The sequence below is a fragment of the Phyllobates terribilis genome, unplaced genomic scaffold (assembly GCF_046119375.1).
Source record: "Phyllobates terribilis strain yellow unplaced genomic scaffold, ASM4611937v1 Scaffold_1__5_contigs__length_1240528914, whole genome shotgun sequence".
NCBI classification, from domain to species: Eukaryota; Metazoa; Chordata; class Amphibia; order Anura; family Dendrobatidae; genus Phyllobates; species Phyllobates terribilis.
The window spans coordinates 827236581-827253497 of NW_027362761.1; positions in this window are offsets into that span (position 1 = coordinate 827236581).

Sequence of the window (16917 nt, forward strand, 5' to 3'; positions counted from 1 at the left end):
CCAAGGGGCATTTAAACTGTCTTTTTAAGCTACTGTGACCTCCACCACTTTTCCAATGGGCATTCAAACTGTCTTGTTAAGCTACTGTGACCTCCACCACGTTTCCAAAGGGCATTAAAACCGTCTGGTTAAGCTACTGCTACCTCCACGACTCTTCCAATGGACATTACATTTCCTCCTAATTTTAGTCATCTTTTGCTTTTCAATGCATAGGCGAACACTAAGGGAGACCCACTCCCCAATAATGGATATAAGGTTTTTAGTACGCTGTAATCCACGTCTGTTTCAAGGGGCATTGCAGTTCCTCATAATTTTTGGAAAGCCTTCCATTCACAGCTTAGGCCAACAGTGTACAGGAGACCCAGTTGCTATAAATGGAAAAAATGGTTTAGTTAAGGCCCTCTGACCTCCATGTCACTTCCAAGGGGCATTGGAGTGCCTCGAAATTTTTGGTAGGCATTGCACTCACTGTATGCCCTATAACTGTGTAGCCGAACCGCTCCTTTTGGTACAGAAACATATCCTACAAGACATGTGTGGTTGACTGGCCTGATATTGATGTGAATGGTCCCTGTTTCTCCTGCTCTTTCTCCTTTGCCACCACCTCATCCATCATTTATCACCTGAAGCTTTGTTTTAGTGGGAGTCATAGAACTGGGATAGTAGCAGGAAAACATCCAGCAATCCTCGGAGGAGGTAGGATATGCGCCAAAACGCTGACCACCTCAGGCCTAGCCGCTACTACATAGATGCGCTTGCATTCCAAGAAAACAAAGCAGATGCTAACTTCTATCATCATCATCATGCTCCTCACCTTGGCACTCTCAACTCCCCTGATGGAGAAGCCAGGGCCCACTGGAGGAGTTTGGTTCTCAGGTGGGCTCGTCCAATGCTGCCCTAAAGCAGGCCAGGCTAAGAAAAGTGTGGGGGAAGGTGACAGGAGAAATAGGGGTGGCTGGGGACCATTTATGGACACCCGGTCGCTCCCAGGCAGCTGGGGACCGTGTGTGGACACCCGGCTGCTGGGCGGCTGGGGACTGAGTATGGATACCAGGCCATCAAAGCAGCCATGAGGTAGTGGCCAGCTTTGGCCTACTCCAAACTAAAAGGCCCCATTTCAAGTGCAAGCTAGCAGTATGGCATTGCAGCCTGGGGGTGGGTGGGTGGCAGGCTGCACACTTACGCTTACATTAAAAGAAAAACCAAGCAGATGCTAACTTCTATCATCTTCATCATGCTCCTCACCTTGGCACTCTCAACTCCCCTGATGAAGAAGCCAGGGCCCACCGGAGGAGTCTTGTTCTCTGGTGGGCTCGTCCAATGCTGCCCTAAAGCAGGCCAGGCTAAGAAAAGTGTGTGGGAAGTTGACAGGAGAAATAGGGTCGGCTGGGGACAGAGTATGGATACCCGGCCGCCCCCTGGCGGCTGGGGACCGAGTGTGTAAACCTGGCCACCGGGCTGCTGGGGACTGAGTGTGGACACCCGGCCACCGGGCGGCTGGGGACTGAGTATGGATATCAGGCCGCCGAAGCAGCCATGAGGTAGTGGCCAGCTTCAGACTCCTCCAAACTGAAGGGCCCCATTTCAAGTGCAAGCTAGCAGTTTGGCATTGCAGCCTGGGGGTGGGTGGGTGTCAGGCTGCACACTTACACTTGCATTGCAAGGAATGGGGGAGGTACAATTTAACACTGCCCTGGGACAAGGACTTGCACGGGGATAGTTGCAAGTCTGCATCTTCTGATGCGGCAAGGATCACTTCTGATGGGCACACTTTTAGGCAGTGACCTGGGAGTCAGAGATGCTTCCAGGGGTCTTCCCCATGCTGTTCCCATGTCTTTTCAGCAATGTATGCATGTGTCACACAGCACATGGCCAGATAAGGTTGTAAAATGTTAAAATGACATTTCCCGGTGAATGCATTTGTCACGGTTGAAAGCAATACAAAAGTGCAAAAATGCATGAAAAATCCTACTTGTGAACATAGCCCAAGGAGTGGAGGAGTATTTTTGTTTTTGGTTATTTATTTTACCTTATACACAAGTCTTTACCCTGGAAAGGAAATTCCTTAACATATTTCACAGGAAAACCGTTTCAGTTTCGTTTTTGAACGTTTTATTGAGAGCCCGTAAAAGTGGCTTAATACCTCTGACCTCGTTGTTGACGGCAGTGACCTGGGGGTCAGAAATGCTTCCTGGGGCGATCCCCATGCTGCCCCCATGTCTTTTGAGCACTGTCACTATCGTTTTGGGCACTTTTTAGGCTTTCTACAGATTGCCGGGGGTGCCGCCGCAAAAATGCTCGGGTCTCCCTTAGACTAACATTGGGCTCGTTGCTCGGGTCGAGCACCCGAGTATCACGGTGAGCTCGGCCCGAGCTTCGAGCACCCGAGCATTTTATTGCTCGCTCAACACTAGTGCTTAGCATAATTGTGAATTTGTTACACATGTGTTTTGTTTTTTTTTCCCCTTTAAAAGTGTCAAACCACTTTGTAACTAGTATGCTTTATGACTAAGGGCACGCTCAGAAATGAGTCAGAGTGTTTTTACCACCAACATGTGGAATTTTTTTTATATGAAATAAAGTTTAAAGATTTTTTTAACTGGAGGTGCCTTCCCACTTTATGTTTTTGATGGATTTATTTGCGTGTCAGCAGTTTTGGATACGGCACGCCACCGAGATGAAGCAGGCATGAGAAGATTTAGTATGGTGAGAATTTTTTTTTCTTTCAAGTTTTGCTACTATATCTAGTATATTATTATCATGGAGAAAAACAAAGGAGTTTAATTGGAAAAGTAAAAAAACTTTTATTCATACATTTAAAATTGATCAAATATTTAAAACTTTGATGGACCAGAATGGATGGTTCATCCAAAATACACCAACAATGAAGACAGAAAATGCAAATAACCAAGAATAAAACCAAATACAAAGAAAAAAAAACAATTTATAGGTATATAGAGGGTTAATCTCACTTAACAGGTAAGTAAAGATACAAGGAGGTTGCACTTTAAAACTTCCCCAAAGATCTTGATTACATATAGTACAATCACATATCTATTGATTAGACAAAATGCAACCAAGTCTTACAAAGTCAGCACATATTATCAATGGTCATAGCCATGTGGCTAATGTATTCTTACCCTTTTGGCAGTGAGACCCCCTCCTAAGTAATCACACGAAGCCCCCAACATATGTTTTGTTTTCTTTTTCAAGGGGTAGTGATCAATAGTAGGGCAGCAGTACCTTCCAGGGCCTTTTAAGCGCGTGACCAAAGTCAAATGTGCATATTGCAGCTAATCACCAAGGAATAGTGATGAATATTAAAGCAGCAGTACCTTCCGGGACCTTTCAACCATGTGACTGAAGTCACATGTGCATATTGAAGCCAATCACCAAGGGGTAGTGATGAAATAGTAAGACGGCAGTACCCTTCAGTACCTTCTAACCATGTGACCGAAGTCACATGTGCATATTGCAGCCAAACACCAAAGGGCAGTGATGAAATAGCAAGGCAGCAGTATTTTTCAGGACCTTTTACATGTGCATATTATAGCCAATCACCATACGGACCATTGGCGCATGCACCAATACCCGCAGCGCTATCCACACGACTCTGGCTGTCAGGGGAGTAGTGTGCATGGATGGGAGTGAGGACGTGTTGCCTAGACTCCCGGTCAATCCCAGCAAGGACAACATCTGCAAGGAGTTTGCATGTTCTCCCCGTGTTTGCGTGGTTTTTCCCCTCAGTAAAAAAAGCAGCCATAGAGTGTCCGGGAACCATCCCACAGACTTTTCTTAGCCAGGGCTGCTTTTCGGCAAGGTTGGATGGTCCCACCAGAGAATCCTCTGGTGGGCCCTGGCTTCTCCATCAGGAGAGTTCATGATAGCACAAATTTTGCAGCTGCTATGGGGCTCTTGAGCGGGGGAGAAAGGTGAGCCCTCAGAATCAAATCCTCTGGTGAGCCCAATGTTTTTCAGTTTGAAACTGCTTCTCAGTGGGAGTTGTATTTCACCACAGCCATATTCTTTAGCTTGGTGAAAGGACTGGCATAGAGGGAAGCTGTATCTACTCCGGCTGTCATTTCTCCGTCATCAGGTTCCGCACATTGTCACGCACGACCATGCCTGGCTGTATGTTCAGCGGTGAGAGCCACAGATCGGGCTGCTGTGTTACAGCTTTCAACAACTCTGCAGCGGTGGGTGGTTTGTCACCTAAGCATTAAGCATGTTATCTTCAGTACAGCCTGTTGCCACTTGGCCAAGGCAGTGCTGCAGTGCTTTCAGCTTCTGACTGATGTGGTCATTTCGGAGATGAAGGCCGAACTGGAGGAGGAGGTGCAGCAGCTGAACAATGTGATTACATTGCGGTTACATTGACGAGTCTATATTTTATACTAAAGAAAAATCCTACTCTGTTTTTATTCTTTATTACTTTTTTTTACAGAATTTTTTTAAGACAAATGTCGTTTTAAAATTTTACAACCTTATCTGGCCATGTGGTGTGTGACACATTATCAGACACATCCTGTTTCATTTATGATGGAGGGACTCTGAAAGTCACAAAGTCTATTTTTATAGGGCCATAAGGTGGCCCTTACTATACTTAAAGGACCAGCAGTCGGCCCTCGCTATTGTTAGAGAGCTATCAGCTGGCTATGCTTTGTTGTTCCCATTTTAAACGAGTGGGTCTCCTATACTGTTATTGCCTATGCAGTGACTGCAACGGCTGCCAAAAATTTGGATGCAACCCAATACCCCTTTGAAAAGACATAGAGGAGGGTATAAAAAATGTTCCCCTTATAAAGGAGCTGTTATGATCAGCAACATGAACTAAGGAAAGATAGGGGAAAGCTGTCCCTACAGTAACACTAAGCTGAATCCCTACGATGTAGTGGGCTGCCTGTTCCTAGCGAACAGACCCGCCTTAGTCTTCGGCTAGTCTGAACGAAGACCTATAGCATAAAGGGAGGGGTCCCTAAAAGAACTAAGGACTGGGACAAAAAATGGGACACCTCCTAAACAAGGAAGTAGTTTCTGAACACAAAAAGACAAACTGACAAAAGGTACTAGAGGTCCCAGAAGGACCAAGGGAACTGACAGAGCAAGGCACAGAAGCACCTGGCTGGAGAAACAGTCAAACACTGAAGTCCAGCACAGCCAAAAGGGCGGAGCTGGAATATAAAGGCAGATGGTCACGTGACCGCAAAACACAAGATGGAAAAAACAAACAGGAGGGTTCAAACAGGAGCGGTTCTCATATATTTGTAATGTCAATGCTGTGACTGCAAGGACTGCCAAAATTTGGGATAAACCCCCCTAACAATTTAAAGACACACAGAGCTGGGCCACAGTAATGAGTATGACATGCTCCCATTAGAAATGAGAGGGTCTGCTATTCAGTCTGCTTCCTGCAAAAAATGCTCCCATTATTAAGAAGTGTGTCTCCCATACTGTTTGCCTATGCAGTGAAGCAACAGTTGCCAAAAATTTGGATGAACTCCAATGCCCCTTGCAGGAGACGTATAGGTGGGAGGGCCTCCTACAAAAAATGCTCCCATTATTAGGAAGTGTGTCTCCCATACTGTTTGCCTATGCAGTGAATTCAACGGCTGCCAAAAATTTGGAGGAACTCCAATGGCCCTTGCAAGAGACGAAGAGGTCGGAGGGCCTCCTGCGAAAAATGCTCTTATTATTAGGAAGTGTGTCTCCCATACTGTTTGCCTGTGCAGTGAAGCAATGGTTGCCAAAAATTTGGGGGAACTCCAATGTCCCTTGCAAGAGACGTAGATATGTTGATATGGTACATAAGGTGGTGATATGGTGGTGGAGGATGATGATGCGGAGAAGGAGGAAGACAAGAGCAAATAGACAAAATCAGGAAGCGTATACCCACGTCTGGGTGTGAAGACAGAGGTGCATGGTAATAGAGTTAGACCTCCCAAAAAAAAGACACTGGATTTGAGTTTGTTACGCTGCTATCATTCGGTGGTGTTGAGAAGTCTGGCCCAATTCAGCCCTTCATTTTTATAAAAGTCAGCCGGTCAGCATTTTCAATTGACAGGCAGATGCGCCTATTGGCTATAATTCCACCGGTGGCACTAAAAACCTGCTCTGACAAAACGCTAGCGGTAAGGCAGGCCAGGACCTCCAAGGCATAAAGAGTCAGTTCATGCCATGTGTCCAGCTTGGATAACCAATAATTATAAGGCACAGAGGAATCACGGAGGACTTTGGTATGGTCGGCAAGGTACTCCCTCACCATCTTCCAAAACTTTTCCTTCCTTGAGAGTGGTCTTGAGCGATGGGAGGGTCTGAGAAAACTGTTCCAGAACTTTGACAGTGTTCCTCTGCCTTTGCTGGACTGCATTTGTGTCTTTCTCGCCTTTACTCCTAGATTGTCCAACGAACTGTGACCTCTACAGCCAGCGTTTTCAGATAGGAAATTTTTTAATAATTCCACAACAAGGGCCTTCTCGTACTGCACCATTTTATTAGGCCTGTCCTGCGCAGGTGTGAGAGACAGAAAGTTCTCCTTGTAGCGTGCGTCTAGAAGTGTCACCAACCAATAATGACTGTCACCCAAAATTTGGACAGCGTGAGGGTCACAGGAAAGGCAGCATAACATAAACTCAGTGCAGGAAACTGGCTCCTGTTCTTCCTCCTCCTCCTCTTCCTCATTGTCACCCAATCCACGTTGGGATGAAATGAGGCTGGGCTGTGTGTAGTCACCCTGTATGGTTCCTTGCTCCATCTCATCGTGCTCTGCCTGGAATGCATCCTCTTTAATTGTGAGCAGAGAGCGTTTCAGAAGACAGAGAAGCGGGATGGTGACGCTAATAATGGCGTCATCGCCGCTCACCATCTTGGTGGAGTCCTTAAAGTTTTGGAGGATGGTACATATGTCTGACATTCATGTCCAATCCTGAGGTCTTGTGTGTGTAGTCTAACCAGAATAGCGACGGCCTTGTTGATGCTGCTAGTCAACAACTGCACTGTTCTGCTCACAAATCCTTCCCAACATCTGCAACATAGAGTTCCAACGTGTGAAGACATCGCAGATCAGTCATTGAACTGGAAGCTGCAAACACTACTGAAGCACGGCAAGGGCGGCAAAAGCTGTAGCTGACTTCTAAAATGGGCACACAGGCGACATACTTTGACAAGGAGATCCGACAGATCCGGGTAGGTTTTGATAAACCTCTGAACCATGAGGTTAAGCACATGGGCCAGGCATGGTACTTGTGTGAGCTCGCCTCGCCTCAGAGCCGCCACCAGGTTCCGGCCATTGTCACACATGACTATGCCTGGCTGTAGGTTCAGCAGTGTCAGCCACAGATTTGCCTGCTGTTTCAGAGCTGTCCACAACTCTTCAGTGTTGTGCGATTTGTCACCCAAGCTTCAGCACAGCCTGTTGCTGCTGGGCCGAGGCAGTGCTGCAGTGCTTCCAGCTGGTGACTGATAAGGTCATTTCAGAGAAGGAGACTGAAGAGGAGGAGGTGCAGGAGCTGTAGAATGTGGGGGCAACCCTGATTGACCCAGGGCCTGCAATCCTCGGCATCGGGAGGACGTCTTCCGTCTCAAGGTTCGACTGGGTCCCGGCTTCCACTGTATTAACCCAGTGTGCCATCAGCGAGATGTACAGTCCCTGCCCACAAGCACTTGTCCATGTGTCTGTGGTTAGGTGTACTTTCCCAGTAACTGCATTGTTGAAGGCACGTCTAATGTTGTGGGACACGTGCTCGTGTAATGCGAGGCTGGCACACCGGGAGAAATAGTGGCGGCTGGGGACCAAATACCAAGGGACGGCCACCGCCATCAGGCTGTGGAAAATTTCCGTCTCCACGAGCCTAAAAGGCAACATTTTGAGCGCAAGAATTCGCAAAATGTGTAAATTTAGTAGTGTTGCCTGTGGGGCGTTGGCTGCATATTTGCATTTGCGTTTCAAGGACTGGAGTAGCGACAATTGAACGCTGCGCTGGGACAAGGACGTGAACGAGCTTGCTGTTGGTGCTAGTTGAGAGTGTGCAACGGCAGATGCAGGGCGGGAGGCATCTTGGCATGCGCCATGGACAGGGAATTGGCGTGCACGCACAACAGCGGAACAAACAGTGGTGTCACCCGCAGACACTGTTGCTGGACGCTGGGGTTCGGCCCACTTAGTTGGGTGCTTTGCTGCCATGTGCCTGATCATGCTGGTGGTGGTCAGGCTGGTAGTTTTGCTACCCCTGCTGATGCTAGCCTGGCAGGTTTTGCAAATGGCCTTTTTTGGGTTATCTGCAGCGTCTTTAAAAAATAACCAGACTTGGGAAGACCTAACAGTTGCACTGGCAACTTCAGTCGTGTTTATGTTACAAGGAACGCTTTCCCGCATTGTGTCTGTGGCCACCGCGCTGCTTCTTCCTCACTGTTGTGGTGCTACACCTCCCTCCCTCTGTGTGCTGCTGTCCTTGCTCTGTATGTTCCCCTGCCTGGTTGGGTCAGTTACTATATTATTCTCCACCTCGTGTTCCACTTCCTCTCTCTGGTCCTCCTTCTGACTTTCTGGCAATTGTGTCTCATCATCATCATCATCCTCCTCTTGCGACAGTAATTGCACTTTCCCACTGTCGCCTTCATGTGACCGTGGCTGCTCAAATACTTGGGCATCGCCACACGCATTCTCCTCTTGACTCGTTTGAAAGTGGCCGGGCGATAGGCCCGAGTCTAAAAATGGAAAAGTGAACAGCTCTTCTGACTGTCCAAGTGTGGGCTCAGTTTTCTCCATGCACTCGACATGGTGGGAGGATCACGGTAAGGAATATGCGGTCCAGACTCATGGCTACTGAGACTTGACTTTGTGGAAGACAAGGTGGTTATGGTGGTGGCTAAGTGACTGGAAGCATTATTTGCTATCCAATCATTAACCTTTTGACACTGCTCTGTGTTCAATTGTGGTGTTCTGCAGTCCCCTATGAATTGGGACAGGAAGATCAAGTGACAAGATGTGGGTGTTTGTTGTGGAACAATTTCAGCTTGCCCACAGCAACATCCTCGGCCTCTGCATGCACCATAAACATCACGTCCACTTCCCTGTCCTTTGCAATGCACCTTGCCAATTTTTAATGGAGGACAATATTTTCCACGTTCACAAGAAAAGGCTGATTTTGCAATGCAGTTATATGTGATACGTCTGACAGAGAACCACAGTTTTAAATAGCAGGCCTGTAATTCACTAAAATTATTCTACACAGAGACCTAGTGTGAATAGCTTCACCAACACACTGCAACGGAATTAAAATCGAAGAAATGTCTCATTTTGAAACAGTTTTACAGGTGATATGTCTGACAGAGAACCACGGTTTTAACTAGTAGGCCAGTAATTTACTAATATTATTCTACACAGAGACCTAGTGATAATAGCTTCACCGACACACTGCAATAGACTGGAAAAGGAGGCCAACATTTTCCACGTTCAGTTCAAATTTCTGTATTTTTATCGCTGAAATACGGAACAGATCTGGCTTTATTCTGCATTGAGAACAAGCAAATGGAGCAGAAAAATAGTGTACTCTAGATTGCTTTTTAAGAAAATAACCAGGATTAAGATTAAAAAAAATAATGTCCCTGTCCCATGATATCTGGGGCTATGCTTACAAATATCATACACTGCAGTCTTCCACATACACAGCCTGCTTGCCTAGCACTGATTATATGCAGCTGGAGTAGTCATCAGAAGGACTGTTACTTCAGATGGATATATACATATACATACATATACACTGCTCAAAAAAATAAAGGGAACACTTAAAAAACAGAATATAACTCCAAGTTAATCAAGCTTCTATGAAATCAAACTGTCCACTTAGGAAGCAACACTCATTGACAATCAATTTCACATGCTGTTGCGCAAATGAAATAGACAATAGATGGAAATTATTGGCAATTATCAAGACCCACTCAATAAAAGAGTGGTTCTGCAGGTGGGGACCACAGACCACATCTCAGTACCAATGCTTTCTGGCTGATGTTTTGGTCACTTTTGAATGTTGGTTGTGCTTTCACACTCGTGGTAGCATGAGACTCTTGTGGCACCCCAGGGGTCTGGTTGCCACAGTAATAGAAATATTATGTCTGAGAGCAAGTGGGAGGTTTCTCTGGTCAGGAGCCCTAAGCATGCAACACGGCCCACCCAGACCTGGGAGGGGAGGAATCTGCCCTTATAAACTGCGTCTGGGGCGGGATTAGCGAGTGAAGTTCCAGACACAGGGAGAGTTACAACAGGAGCTCTGTAGGAGCAGGAGCGAGTGCCAGAGGCTGGAAGCTAGAAAGCTCGCCTTGGCTGAAGACACTAAACCCGGACACGGAGTCCGAGGCTGTGGGGACATCCAGGTCCAGCAGCAGAATCCAACCGGCAGGGGATTCCATGTCCTCTGGCCTTAGAAGCCCGGAGGCACGGTCACAAGCAAGGGACCAGAACCGCCATCGTGAAGCGGAGGCTAACGGAAGGCCCCAAGTCACCGGCCATACGGGTGAGCACCACACGGTATACTCAGGGACGTGGGCTACTTCTACCCGCATAGAGCAAGGTAGCCAGGAAAGAGTGCAGACAGTCGGGGAGGCCTACAACTCCACCTGGCCAGGGGAAATCCTGCTTGCTCACAGACTGACCAGGCACCTACTGCTAACCAGTACTCCCGGGAGGGTCTGCTTTATACCATCAGTAAAGACCCTGAACTGCACCACACGTCTCTGTGTTTCATCGCCGCACCAGCACCATTACTACTGGGATGCTCACACCATCACTCCCATCATCCACATTAGCTGCCCTGAGGCAATACTTCTCCCGTGGGGAGTTATTCCATACTCAGCTGCGCGAACTACATCAGCCTCAGCGGTCGGCAGCGCAGCGGCGGTCCCCACTGACCGCAATCCACGGGTGGCGTAGTCGGACACTTATTATAACACCAATAGACTGCAACTGGTTTGACCGCCCTGGGTACAGACCGGGTCACCGCCACGGAGGACTACAACCCCCAGCGATCCGGCTCCGGGTATCCCCCCTGCACAGCACAGGCCCAGGGGGCGCGTCAACTTTGGCGTAGTCAGCAGGATTTTGTGCCCGCAACCACCGGGTACTGCGTGCCTGAAAAAGACTTTTATACTTACCTGTGGTGAAGTTTCCCGCCGTCCGGAGTCGTTTCCCGCCATCGGATGCCATCTTGGACCATTTCCCGCCGTCTTCTGCCGTCTTCCCGCCATCCGCAGCTGCTTCCCGCCATCGGACGCCATCTTCAGGACGCCGCGCGGGAAGAAGAGGGGCGTGGACGGCGAAAGCGCCTGAGATCCGAAGCTCCGCCCCACGCACCGACGCTGCGCAAGGTCCTGGAAGGGAGGAAGAGCGACGCTGACGTCATCGGAGCGCGACGCCAGGTCCTCTACCCCGACGATTGACTGCGGAGCCGCGGCCTACGGAAGAAGAGCATCGCAAGGTAGGCCACGGTCCACTAGGGGGGAAGGAGGATGTCGGACACCGAGGGGAGCTCCACTGCCACAGCCACCGCCAGCGCAACCGCTGCAGCGGTCATGCCATTCACCATGCCCTATATCCCGGGGGCAACCTGGCTACCCCAGTACTCAGGGGAGTCACATACCCTAAGTGACTTTAGGGAAAAACTGGAAAGCCTCTTCCAGGTATACCCCCTGACGGAAGAGCAAAAAGTAAGCATCCTGGTGGCCCAGTTAATCGGGGCAGCCCAAAGGGAGGTAAAGTCCTGGTCACCTGGGAAGAAGAGGACTGTCAGAGAGATACTAGCCCGGCTGAAAGACACATTTGATACCCGAACCTCAGCCGAGATAAAACTAAGATTTTACGGGTGCAAACAATGGGCACATGAAAGTATAAGAGACTATGCTCTAAAACTACAAGAGGCCCTGAGAGCCATTAAGCAGGCAGACCCTGACAGCGTTGGAAATGAAGACAAGCTGTTGACCGAACAATTTATTGAGGGTCTACTGTGCAATGCCCACCGAACCCAGTTGCGGGCAATGGCCTTACAGGACCCTGACCTGGACTTTGCACAGTTCAAGGACAGAGCCATCCGGGTGCTCCGAGAACCGGCACCAGGTGGCGCTGCGACCCACAGGCGCCCTGCTATCACTTATCACCAGGAGACGGCACGCTTGTCTGCAGGGCCTGTGGGAGCTGATGCGCAGGCTTTGAACAATGACCCGGCAACAGACCTGCACCATCGGGTCCAAGAGCTGACTAAGAGCGTTGCCGCGCTAACCAGTACTGTGCAGTCTTTACAGGTCTCTTCTCCAGGAAAGATCCAGCTGGCATCCGGACCGGAGGACGTCCCGTGGCGCCGACTGAGGAGGACCCCACCGGCCAGAGGAAGACCCAGCGACAGATACAACGAGGACGGACGACCCATCTGCCGCCGCTGCAATCAACCCGAACATATGGCAAGGTACTGTCATTTAAACGGGCACAACCTGGGGTAGAGGGCCAACCCCCAGGCATAAGATCATCAGGCCCATCGAACTGGCGTGACAAATATGGAGGGGGACGTCCGGTCTTGCCTGTGGTACTGGATGGCATTCCTATGAGTGCCCTACTAGACACCGGGTCACAGGTCACCACCATCCCGTACGTGCTCTTCAAGTGGTACTGGAATGACTCGGACATAACCCGCTATCCAGATGACGACCTGAGCATTATCGCCAGCAATGGTCAGCCCGTGCCACAGATAGGATTTAAGGAAGTGACCATCAAGGTCGGTAAAGTTGAACTGCCGGCACAAGGACTTATCATTGTGGACATTGACCGTCGCGAGAGTCACCCAAAAATAACCCTAGGTACTAACGTAATCGAAAACTGTCTTGCAGAGGTGATTCTTATTTTGCAACAGGTTGCCAAGAACGCCAGTTCCAGCCAGCAGCGTGTCCTCCAAAGAGAGATCCGGGCACTGATGAAACGGCAACAGGTGGAACTATCTCGTGGTGAGATAGGTAGAGTGAGAATGTGTGACCCGTTCCCTATTGCCATGCCCCCGAAAAGTGAGATGATGATTTGGTGCCGGGCAGCTATTGGTCTAAGAGGTAGAGACAACCAAGCAATGGTAGAACCCGTCTACTCAGACAGTAGGCCCACCATTTTGACAGCACGGGGGGTGGTCGATGTACGCCATGGGAGGGTGCCGGTCTGCATCATAAATATCGGGGAGAGAGAAGTATACCTGCCCCGGTATGCCACGCTAGCCAAATTGTTCACCATCAACCAGAACTCTGTACAGGCCGTGGAACCCTTGCCTCCATCTCAACCAGAGGAAGGTAACAGCTCCAAGAAACCAATGGAGGACTGGTGTCAGCAACTGCATTTGGGTACTGACTCCACTCCCTCACACCAAAAACAGGGAGTCTATCTGGTGGTTCAAGAGTACGAGAGAGTGTTTAGCAAACACCCGCTAGACTTTGGGCGAGTAAAGGGGGTAGAACATCACATCCCCACGGGAGACCACCCTCCTATAAAGGAGAGATACCGACCCATACCCCCTGCACACTATCAACACGCCAAGGGGATGCTAAAAGACATGAAGGAGGCTGGGGTAATTAGGGACAGCTGTAGCCCCTGGGCAGCTCCACTAGTCTTAGTGAAAAAGAAAGACAACACCATGAGAATGTGTGTAGACTACAGGAAGGTCAACCGTATCACACACAAAGATGCGTTCCCGTTACCAAGGATAGAAGAGTCCTTAGCTGCATTAAAATCTGCTAACTTCTTCTCTACTTTGGATCTCACTAGCGGGTACTGGCAGGTTCCTGTAGCAGAGGCGGACCGGGAGAAAACCGCATTCACCACCCCGATGGGACTCAGCGAATCTAACTGTATGCCGTTCGGGCTCTGCAACGCACCAGGAACCTTCCAACGGTTGATGGAATGCTGTCTGGGACACCGGAACTTCGAGACGGTCCTACTATACCTGGACGACGTCATCGTCTATTCCAAGACCTATGAGGACCATCTGGAACACCTGGCAGAAGTGTTTGAAGCCCTGGCAAACTATGGCCTAAAGGTAAAACCCTCAAAGTGTCATCTACTGAAGCCAAAGGTACAGTACCTGGGACACGTGGTGAGTGCTGACAGAGTAGCCCCTGACCCTGACAAGATCACCGTGATTAAGGACTGGCCAAGACCATCCAGCATAAAGGAAGTGCGGCAGTTCCTCGGGTTGGTAGGCTACTACCGAAGATTCATTCCCGGTTTTACCAAGAAGGCAGCTCCTATGCAGGACCTCCTGATAGGCCAGTCCAGGAAGGTCAAAAACCAGAAGCCACCCTTCAAATGGGAAAAGCTGGAAGAGGAGTCCTTCCGCCACTTGAAGATGGCCCTCACGGGGGATGAAATCCTGGCGTACCCTGATTACAGCCAGCCCTTTATCCTCTACACGGACGCAAGCAACATCGGGCTAGGGGCCGTACTGTCCCAGATCCAGCAGGGGAGAGAACGGGTAATTGCTTACGCCAGCCGAAAACTGCGACCCACGGAAAGAAACCCTGAGAATTACAGCTCGTTCAAGCTAGAGTTCCTGGCAGTGGTGTGGGCAGTAACCGAACGTTTCAAGCATTACCTTGCCTCTTCCAGGTTCACCGTGTACACGGACAACAACCCGTTGACACACCAGGACACTGCAAGACTGGGTGCCCTGGAGCATAGATGGATGGCCCGCCTGTCCAATTTTGAGTTCACAATCAAATATCGGGCAGGACGCTCTAATACCAATGCAGACGCCCTGTCCAGGATGCCAAACCTACCGGACGAAGGGGAGTATCCTGAAGAATTGGAAGAGATCGAACTCCCTGCGTTTCACCGTCATGGGATTACCCAGTATTTCCACCGTGTGAGGGGCCAGCGATCCGCTACGTTCAACCCCTTACCCCACTACAACTGGGCGGAGACGCAAGACAGTGACCCCGCAGTCCGTCTGGTGAAGGAGATGCTGACCCAGGCTGACGCCCGCCTGGACCCAGACGCTCCGGAAGAGACCAAGCAACTGTGGACGGAAAAGAGCAGACTGTTCCTCTACAAGGAGAAGTTATGCCGCAGAATGGTTAATTCCCGGACACATGAACTGATCTGGCAGGTTGTGGTACCGAGACGGGACGCAGCTATGGTGCTGGAGGCCTACCACAATGGGGCAGGGCACTTCGGATGGAAGAAGCTGGAGTTCCTGCTGCGTGAACGGTTCTACTGGATAGGCATGAGAGGAGCCATTGAGAGGTGGTGTAGAGACTGTGGCCCGTGCAATCTAAGAAGAAGGGACCGTGCCAGCCAGAGGACTCCCCTGCAGCCCATCATCACCAGGCAGCCGCTGGAACTGGTCGCTCTGGACCATGTTAAACTGGCTCCAAGCAGAAGCGGGTATGTCTACGCCCTAACCATCGTGGATCACTACTCCCGGTTCCTGGTGGTGGTCCCTGTCAAAGACCTGATGGCTCAGACAGCAGCCAGAGCCTTCCAGCGGCACTTCTTCCACCCACACGGGTACCCGGACCAAGTGCTGACGGACCAAGGACCAGCCTTCGAAGCGGAGGTCTTCCAGGAGTTCTGCAACCTGTATGGCTGCAAGAAGATAAGAACAACTCCCTATCACCCCCAAACCAATGGACTCTGCGAGAAGATGAACCAGGTGGTGATAGATCTGCTAAAAACATTGCCCCTGGAAGAACGCAGTCTGTGGCCTGAGAAACTGCCCGATCTGGTGGACCTGTATAACCACATCCCGGTTGGTTCCACCAACTGTACCCCGGCTTACCTAATGCGAGCAAGACCTGGTAAGCTGCCTGTTGACCTGGATATGGGAGTCCTGACACCTGAGGACACCTCGCCAGAGGCAGACTGGGATACAGTAAGGCAGTAGCAGTACCGGAAAGTACAGGAGAGCGTCGAGCGAAGTCTCTGTCAATCAAGAGAAAGGCAGGAGAGGACTTATAACCAACATGCTCCCGCTGTTCCCCTGGTACCTGGAGAGCAGGTCTTGAAAAGGAAAAGGCGGCTCCATAAGTTGGACGACCAGTGGGAAAAGGACCCGTACACCGTACTGCCCTCAAGCCACAATAATCCAAAGGTGTACGTGATCAGCAAGGATGGAGGAGAGACCACAGCCACTGTCTCCAGAGACCACCTGAAAAAGTGCCCCGAGAAGTTGCAAAGCACGGATGAAGATTAGGAAGACCCTCAACCTGTAGAGGAAAAGGAGGAAATGATCACCACCGTACTCGGAGACTTTCCCCGGTCCTGGACACAAGTAAACAATGCTATCGTGGTGCCTGTCCTCACCTTTCTCCAGCCAGCCCCTCAAGTGCCTACAGAAGACCAGGTAGAGCTGGAAGAGCAGCCGGCCCTGGAGGCAGAAGAGTCCACACCAGCAACGCAGGAGGATCAACCCTCTGCTAGTAGTGAGCCTGCCGTCCCCCTAGTGAGCCAAAGAGTGCGCAGACAGCTGCCCAGCTTACCCATAACACCTCCTACACCCTGTAGTGCAGGACCAGTTAGTGAGCTCCGTAGGTCCACTAGAGTCACTAGAGGTCAGATGCCCGCTCGCTGGAAAATCTAAACTAATGCACTGTGAATTTATCTGTTTAACTGTTTATGGTTTATGTTTGTTGCCTGTTATTAATTATGTTTCTCAGTTACCCTGCAGATTTATTTGGACTAACAGGTTATGGATGCTGGATAACCGGAACAATTCTTGTAGATAGTTGCACATTGTGCCACTTGCGAAGACGGCCTCGGAAGAGAAAACCTGTCTGGCGTGGCCTACTCGCGGCCCAAAGTAGCTAGCTCCAGCCTTGCAGCCACGCCCAGGGCCAACGCAAGGGGTTTGCTTTGGACAGGTCCCCTACTTCGCTTAAAGCTTCACCTTGGGTGACATGGAC